The 7,219-nt window shown below is 35.2% G+C and overlaps 1 protein-coding gene and 1 long non-coding RNA gene across 4 annotated transcripts in view; one reads left to right on the top strand and one right to left on the bottom strand.

Annotated features, from left to right (window-relative positions):
• LOC106874430 (uncharacterized) overlaps nucleotides 1-7,219 on the top strand; it is a 1,214,035-nt gene that overhangs the window by 271,827 nt on the left and 934,989 nt on the right. The gene's annotated exons all lie outside the window — the stretch shown is intronic.
• LOC128251581 (uncharacterized) overlaps nucleotides 1-7,219 on the bottom strand; it is a 27,166-nt gene that overhangs the window by 469 nt on the left and 19,478 nt on the right. The window contains exon 2 of the long non-coding RNA XR_008267179.1: nucleotides 2,527-2,634. This is a non-coding gene — a long non-coding RNA (uncharacterized LOC128251581). The remainder of the gene's footprint in view (nucleotides 1-2,526; nucleotides 2,635-7,219) is intronic.

The raw sequence follows: 7,219 nt of genomic DNA, 5'->3' as shown, positions 1-7,219 counted from the left end.
AAACTGATCCATTGAAAATACTTTATTATGATTAGAGGTCATTATCATAATAAAGTATTTTCAATGGATCAGATCTGAGCTCTCATTTAAATCGATATAAATACAAAAACTCACTTGTTAGTATTTTGCTACGCTTGATAACAGATACAATATTTTTGCCAAATTTTGGTATAAAAATATATATAAATACATATATATAAATACATATATATAAATACATATATATAAATACATACATATATATATATATTTATATATATAGTTCCCTTTTTTTAAAACTCATATATGTAAAGTAAGCTGAAAGTAATGACTAAGTAGCCAGTGGTCCATGTATGTGTGCGTGTTTATATGTGTGTGTATGTGTTTATGTGTGTATGTATTTGTGTCTGTGTGTGTGTGTGTGTGTGTGTGTGTGTGTGTGTGTGTGTGTGTGTGTTGTGTGTGAGTGGTGTGAGTGATTAGAGGGAAACTTGACTGCTAATTCTTGCTGTTCATGTAACCACGCAAATGTCACTCACCGGCTCATTGAAATGGAAATGATTCAAAACGTTTTAAAATATCCTTTACATGAGAAATTATCGAACAGAACCATTGATCCACGATATTCCTGCCACACTCTGAAACCAAATTTCATAGATTTAACCTGAAGACTTTCTTTATTTTTGCTTTCATGTCTCCTCTGGCGATTCTTGAGGATATTTTAGGAGTCTTTGTGGTGATTGAGGAATCATGGTTCTTACACTTGTAATATTGTTTTCTTATATTCATATTCTTTTATGCTTTTACTTGTTTCAGTCATTTGACTGTGGCCATGCTGGAGCACTGCTTTTAGTCGAACAAATTCACCCCAGGACTTATTCTTTGTAAGCCTAGTACTTATTCTATCGCTAGCTTTTTGCCGAACCGCTAAGTTATGGGGACGTAAACACAGCAACATCGGTTGACAAGCGATGGTGAGGGACAAACACAGACATAGACACAGACACACGCACACGCATATACATATACGACGGGTTTATTTCAGTTTCGTGTATCAAATCCACTAACAAGGCTTTGGTCGACTCGAGGCAATAGTAGAAGACACTTGCCCAAGGTTCCACGCAATGAGACTGAAGCCAGAACCATTTGGTTGGCAAGTAAGCTTCTTATCACACAGCCTCTCCTGCGTCTAGTATGTATACAATTCATCCTGAATTAGAGTTTCAGTCGTTTCTGTTGACCCAGACATTCCCCTGGTGCTCAGAACGTAAAGAGACAAAACAAACTATGACAGCATTTTGTCTTACAATATTGATTTCAAATTTATTACAAGACCAGCAGATTCTGGGGAGTGGTTAAGCATATTTCCTGGATCACAGTACTCAACTGATACTTAATTTATCGACCCCAAATGAGTGAAACGCAAAGTCGACTCCGACGGAATTTGAAGTCAGTACGTGGAGAGACGGGCGAAATGCCGCGAAGTATTTTGCCCAGCGTGGTAACGATTCTGCCAGATCGCCGCCTTGCCATACTTATAATATTGATTTCTATTAAAGGGGCAAAACCACATGCTTTGCAGAAGAGTTAGTCAGTTAAATCGCCCCAGTATTTGACCTGTACTTTACACTATTGTGAAGTTGATGTCAGCGAAATTTAATCCCGGTACCTAAATGGCCGTAAGACATTTCATTCTCCGCATTATGCAGCTTAAAATATAATGATCAATTGTCATCTCTATGGTCACTGAAAACATAAGTGATCTTTTTTAATAGTGAGTACTTTGGTATGTTAACTCTTTTATTTTTCTAGAAGTCTTTGCAGCTCTGACCAAAGAAAAATGCCATGTAAAATCGAACCAACGAGGAATCACATGTTTATAGTGAACAGCAGAAACGGAAGACGCTTGTTGTGTATCAGCATGAAAAATAGTGATACAAATATTTTAAACGGTGTTCTATATGCGTGTGTGTGTGTGTGTTGTGAGTATGAAGAGAAGCTAAATGTTAACGGAACTCGTCTTTGGAAAAAGGAGAAATGTTCGAATTTATGCGACAAATCTTTATCAAATCTTGGATCTTTATGGTTTTTGTCACTGTTCACAATTATATTTTTAAAAATATTTTTAATGCATCATATAGATGTAAGTTTTGACGCTGAATCCGAATTTGTTACTCATTTATTCCAGAAAAAATTTGCGAAAATGTTACAGGTGATCAAAATTTGATAATTTTCAGAATTTTCAGCCAATCACAAAAACAGCGAGTCCGCTGCCTCTTCCGTCATCGGAAAGGGTGGGGTGAAGTGGGGGTATCAGCATGTCAAAACATTGCTAGAAATAACAGTCCAAGCGTTAAAATATACACGACCAAAGTTAACATTAAAACATTCGCGAGTAAATTAAATATTTAAAAGCTATGAAAAACAAACCAACAGGAGTTGCTAGAAATAACAGTCAAAACATTGTTTAAAACAGACATTTATTAGTTTAAAAAATTCAAAAACGAATGTTTGCAAAAAACTCTAGAACTTTATAAAATAAATTACCTTTCTCATATTTCCTTCTCCTCCTTGTGCGTATGCGCAGCATCTTTGGTTAGTATGGAAACAGAATTTTTCGCCAATGTGATGTGTAAAATACTCGCTTCTGATTGGCTAAAATACCCAAATTTTGCAGAGTTTAAAAACTAATAACTTTTTTAATTGTGGGTTTATAGGGAAAATGAATTTTATTTTCATAATTAGTATACAAAACGTAATCCATATACGAAATTTGAAGACAATTGGAACAAAATTGTAAACAGTGACGAAAACCACCAAGATCCCAGATTTTTCCCAACCCTCTTAAAAAATAATAACGCGTTGTCTACTCTGATTCTGTGTACATCATGTCTCTGGTCCATTGCCGTGAAGCTGTAGGAACCAGGTAACCAGATACAAGCAGGATGGTCACAAATGAAATGCTTTTGTTCATAAGTCTTCTCAGACAAATCAGACTCGAAGAAAACTTCAGTAAAATGTTATTATCAACAGAGAATAGTTTGGTGATTTTGTATTTTGAGATACGTAGATTAAAGCTCCAACAACAAAGGAAAATTATAATTATATAAATACAGAAAACTACCAAAAATATTTAAGGATGACGTGAAACTGTTGGCAATGAACGAAGATAAAAGAAACCACTTAAAGCAAGAATTATAAAGGGTTTGTGAAGGAATTTGTGATGGAATTCACAATATACATGTGTGGAGTTTTAATAATAATACAGAAACAATTTGTACAACAAAGTATAAATTTATCTAATAACAAAGTAATATAAGATTCAGAACGATAAAGATACACGTACGTGATAGAGTCGTACAATAACAGGAAGAAGTAACATGAAAAATTAATATAATAAGTCTGAAACTAGACTAAAATCTAAGACAAATTATAACAATATGAATTTGAACATTCAATATTAACAGCCACTGAACTTGAAAATAGAAGAGATGTATGTTATTTTGCCGCAAGAGAAAGAGAAGAGACAGTCATTTTTAGTGAACATTCTGGTTAGTAATTATTCTGATTTAAGATATAGTGGCAAATTCTGAAAATGGAGTAAATGGAAGCGAGAAATCAATGGTTACGTGTGGAACATTACAACTCGCAAATTTTATGTATAAAGTTTATGTAATCTATCTAATTATGTATCTCTCTTTCTCTTTCTTCCATTCTTTCGCTCTCTGTCTTTCTCGATAAGCACGCACACGCAGAGATAAATGTATGTATATATATTTGGTATGATTAGTGAATTGTGAATAGTTTTTAAAAGGTATAGAACATTGTAGTATTGTATAATAATTAGTATGATATAAGTATGGAAGACATAACGGAAGCAAGCTTGAAAATTAACAACTGGAAAAAAAAAATAACTGGTTAATTTGCTGTGTAACTGATTAGAAACAAAGAGAATAGCAGAGGCGGGTTGAAGAGTTATTTTGTAGAATGACAAATTAAGAGAAGCGTGATACAAGTGATGATCAAAAGTAGGACGCTGGATCTAATTGAGGGGGTGAAAAATATAACACTTCAAAATGTTGTTACTTGCATTGTTTGTTTATGTTCGATAGATTGTACATATTATTGAGAGTTAGATCTGATCAATTGCCTACTTTCACAAACTGATTATTTCGTCAGTGTCATTAGCAGAGCTTACTGGTCTGAAAGCTTTCAGTTTGTTTAAGGAAAACTCTTTAGAACATCGGGCTTTTTCTACTGTAATAAGCCCACGGGCCGTAATTTCTTGATTATTCAACAGTAATCTCAGAGACCCAGCAAAAATTATGGATACTGCACTCATTCTCCAAGCTAACCCGTAATAAATGAAAATTATGGATAATACACTACTATCCAGTAGTGTTGTACTGAATAAATGCAGTACAATACTAGCATTTATGACGGCTTTCGTTGGTTTACGGAGGCAAGTGACACCGATGAAGTTAATATTCCTTTGAACAATTTTACAGCTGCAGGAAGAAGTTTCAGAAGGATGTCAATATGGATATAAAAGAATGAGGAATATGGCTGATGCAGAGGCTGGTAGTCAAGGGTGGATAGAATTTGGGCTACAGGAAGAGACACAAGTGAGTTGGGAGGGCCTGAAGGGAGGTAACCCTGGATCAATTAAGAGAAGAGGCAGCTGACGTAGCAGCTGAGAGGTTAAAGTGAAGAGACAGCATATCACTGAGGTGAAGAATGGAGTATGCTAGCAAGGGAGGATCAGTTTGATGATTTTTTTTCTTTCTTTATGTTTTTTAGAGGATATGTCGTTGAAGATATTTGCATATAGAACAGCATCATCATCCCAGAGATGCATCTAACTTGAGCTTTGCTGGAAGGTTGAAGTGTGAAATGCTGGGGATAGATAAGAAGCAATGTATTTAGAGAGAGTGTTTTAGAAGAAAAAAAGATTCTTTTTATCTTTGCCTTTCATCTATCAGGAATCAATAAAATGTGTACCTGTTATTTAGTGAGCCAAAACGATAGTGCCATCCACTTTCAAAATTGGTTTTGGCTTTGCGCCAATTTAAGAAATAAATATTCGAAAGACAAACTACCATTGCACACTATGAGGAATTGATATAGAGCAGTAATAAGATCCATACGAATACGTCGCGAATTTGACTTGAAAAGTAATAAATCATGTTAATAAGTAAAACGAATACAAACAAGTTAAACTAAAGATCAAAGACTTGAAGGAAACATCAGCCAAGAAATAATCATTTTCCCAAATGACTGCACAAATCGGATTAGGAAAAGGAGCAAATGCATCTGTAGACGAATGGCTTATATGTAGGAACACAAAAAAAGAAAAAAGAAATAGAAGTTCTGGATCAAACTGATAAATAACTGGTAAAAGGATTTCTTTTGATGGTAGACTTAATCCGCTACACGGATTAACACCACCACCTGACCCATGAGTGACTTTAACGGCGTCCACTCCGTTGCAAGTATTCGGACCTGGGATTCGTTCTCAGAACAGCTTCCTCTCTCTTTCTCAGCTGTCTCAGATAACCTGAAAATGATTTAGTATGTTGCCTTGTTGAGAGAGAGAGAGAGAGAGAGAGAGAGAGAGAGAGAGAGAGAGAGAAAGAGAGAGAGAGTGGGGAGAGAAGTGGGCGGGGGGTGGGATAGAAATTTGTAATGGTTCAAGTATCTGATGGGTAAATACGAATATAGATATGTATAATTAAGTACACAAATAATGATAGTATTTTATGGGTTTGCATTTCAAGTCTTGAATATTAGAAATTGTAGGCTACAGAAATATATTACATGTTTTGAAAACATTTACAGTTTTCTCCTTATGATGGGTGTCTGTAGAAAATCATGGTTATGTACAGCTTGAGTGACACAAACGGACACATTGTGGGAAAAAAATGAGTTTAGCTGCAGAGTAAGTCGGGGAAAAAAACAAACAGAGCAAGGCAACATACTAAATCTTGTGGTAATTTGTGTACCAAAACAATATAAGGCGGTAATGGACAATCTTTGTAAACACAATCACGTTAAAATGGAATATAAAGCTGTAATAGACAAACTCTGTAAGCACAATCACGAAAAAGAAAGACAGAGCGAAAGAAAGAAAGAAAGAAAGAAACAAAGGAAGAAGGAAGGAGAGAAAGAATGGAATAAAGAAAGAAAGAAAGAAAGAAAAAAAGAAAGTAATAGAAGTAGATAAATGGGTGATGAAAAACAAAACTGCTAGTCAATGGCTTAATTCGTCTTTAACGTTGTTGACAGGGGAAATAATAAAAAAAAAAAAACCCAGAGTAAACCAAAGTTAGCTTTACTTCGTTGTCAACTACATATCTTCAAACATGGAAGCTTTACTACCAATGGAAAGACTTATCATGAGAATTAATACCAATGAAGTAATGTGCAGAAGAAAATATAATACCGAAACGAAGAAGCAGATCGATCAACTTTATTTTTGCTTTCTTCATCAGAGGAGAAAGTGGCGCCTATGACCCTTTACAGAGTCTCTGAGACAATAGAGTGGGAAAGAAGATACTCCGGAAAACTGACTCGAATGCTAGCAACAGAGTACTTGCTTAAAAATACTCAAGGTGTCTGGGGATGATTTTGTAAAACCAGGCGGCGAATTAAGTCTTCTGGGAAGCTGACTATGAGAGGATTTGCACACAGAACACATAAAAAACAGAACAAATGCTACAAGACATCCAGTCCGAAATCCTTATATTCGAGTGATTTGGGGGAACAATGAGAGAACCTTTGCGCTGTCAGTTGACCAACTACGCATTTCAGCCAGAAAATTGCTATAAACATACCGTATTGCCTTAAAATGGTGACAGACACAAAGAATAAGGATGCCCATGATGCATTGTTTCTGGATCCAAAGTGAAGTGGTCAACGTCTGAACACAAACAAGGCTGTCCCGAGATTAAATATCAACGTATAATGTGAACATCACAGCTATGGCACCCTCTCCACACACAGCACAAATGTCGTGAGCAGCTTTCGCGGCCTTAGAACCTGGATTAAAAGCAAAAAGAAGGAGGTGTCGAAAATGCTCGTTTTTCTTAGGTTGACATTCCATTTTAATGATTTGAAAATAAACAAAAATTAACTAATACTAACTAGAAAAAAAAAACAAAAGACAAAATAGATTCCAAAATTAAAAAATAAAGGCGGTAACTTAGTTACCAACCCAATATATATATATATATATATACAT

The sequence above is a fragment of the Octopus bimaculoides genome, chromosome 2, assembly GCF_001194135.2.
Source record: "Octopus bimaculoides isolate UCB-OBI-ISO-001 chromosome 2, ASM119413v2, whole genome shotgun sequence".
Classification (NCBI taxonomy): Eukaryota; Metazoa; Mollusca; class Cephalopoda; order Octopoda; family Octopodidae; genus Octopus; species Octopus bimaculoides.
This window is presented reverse-complemented; position numbering and strand designations above follow the sequence as displayed.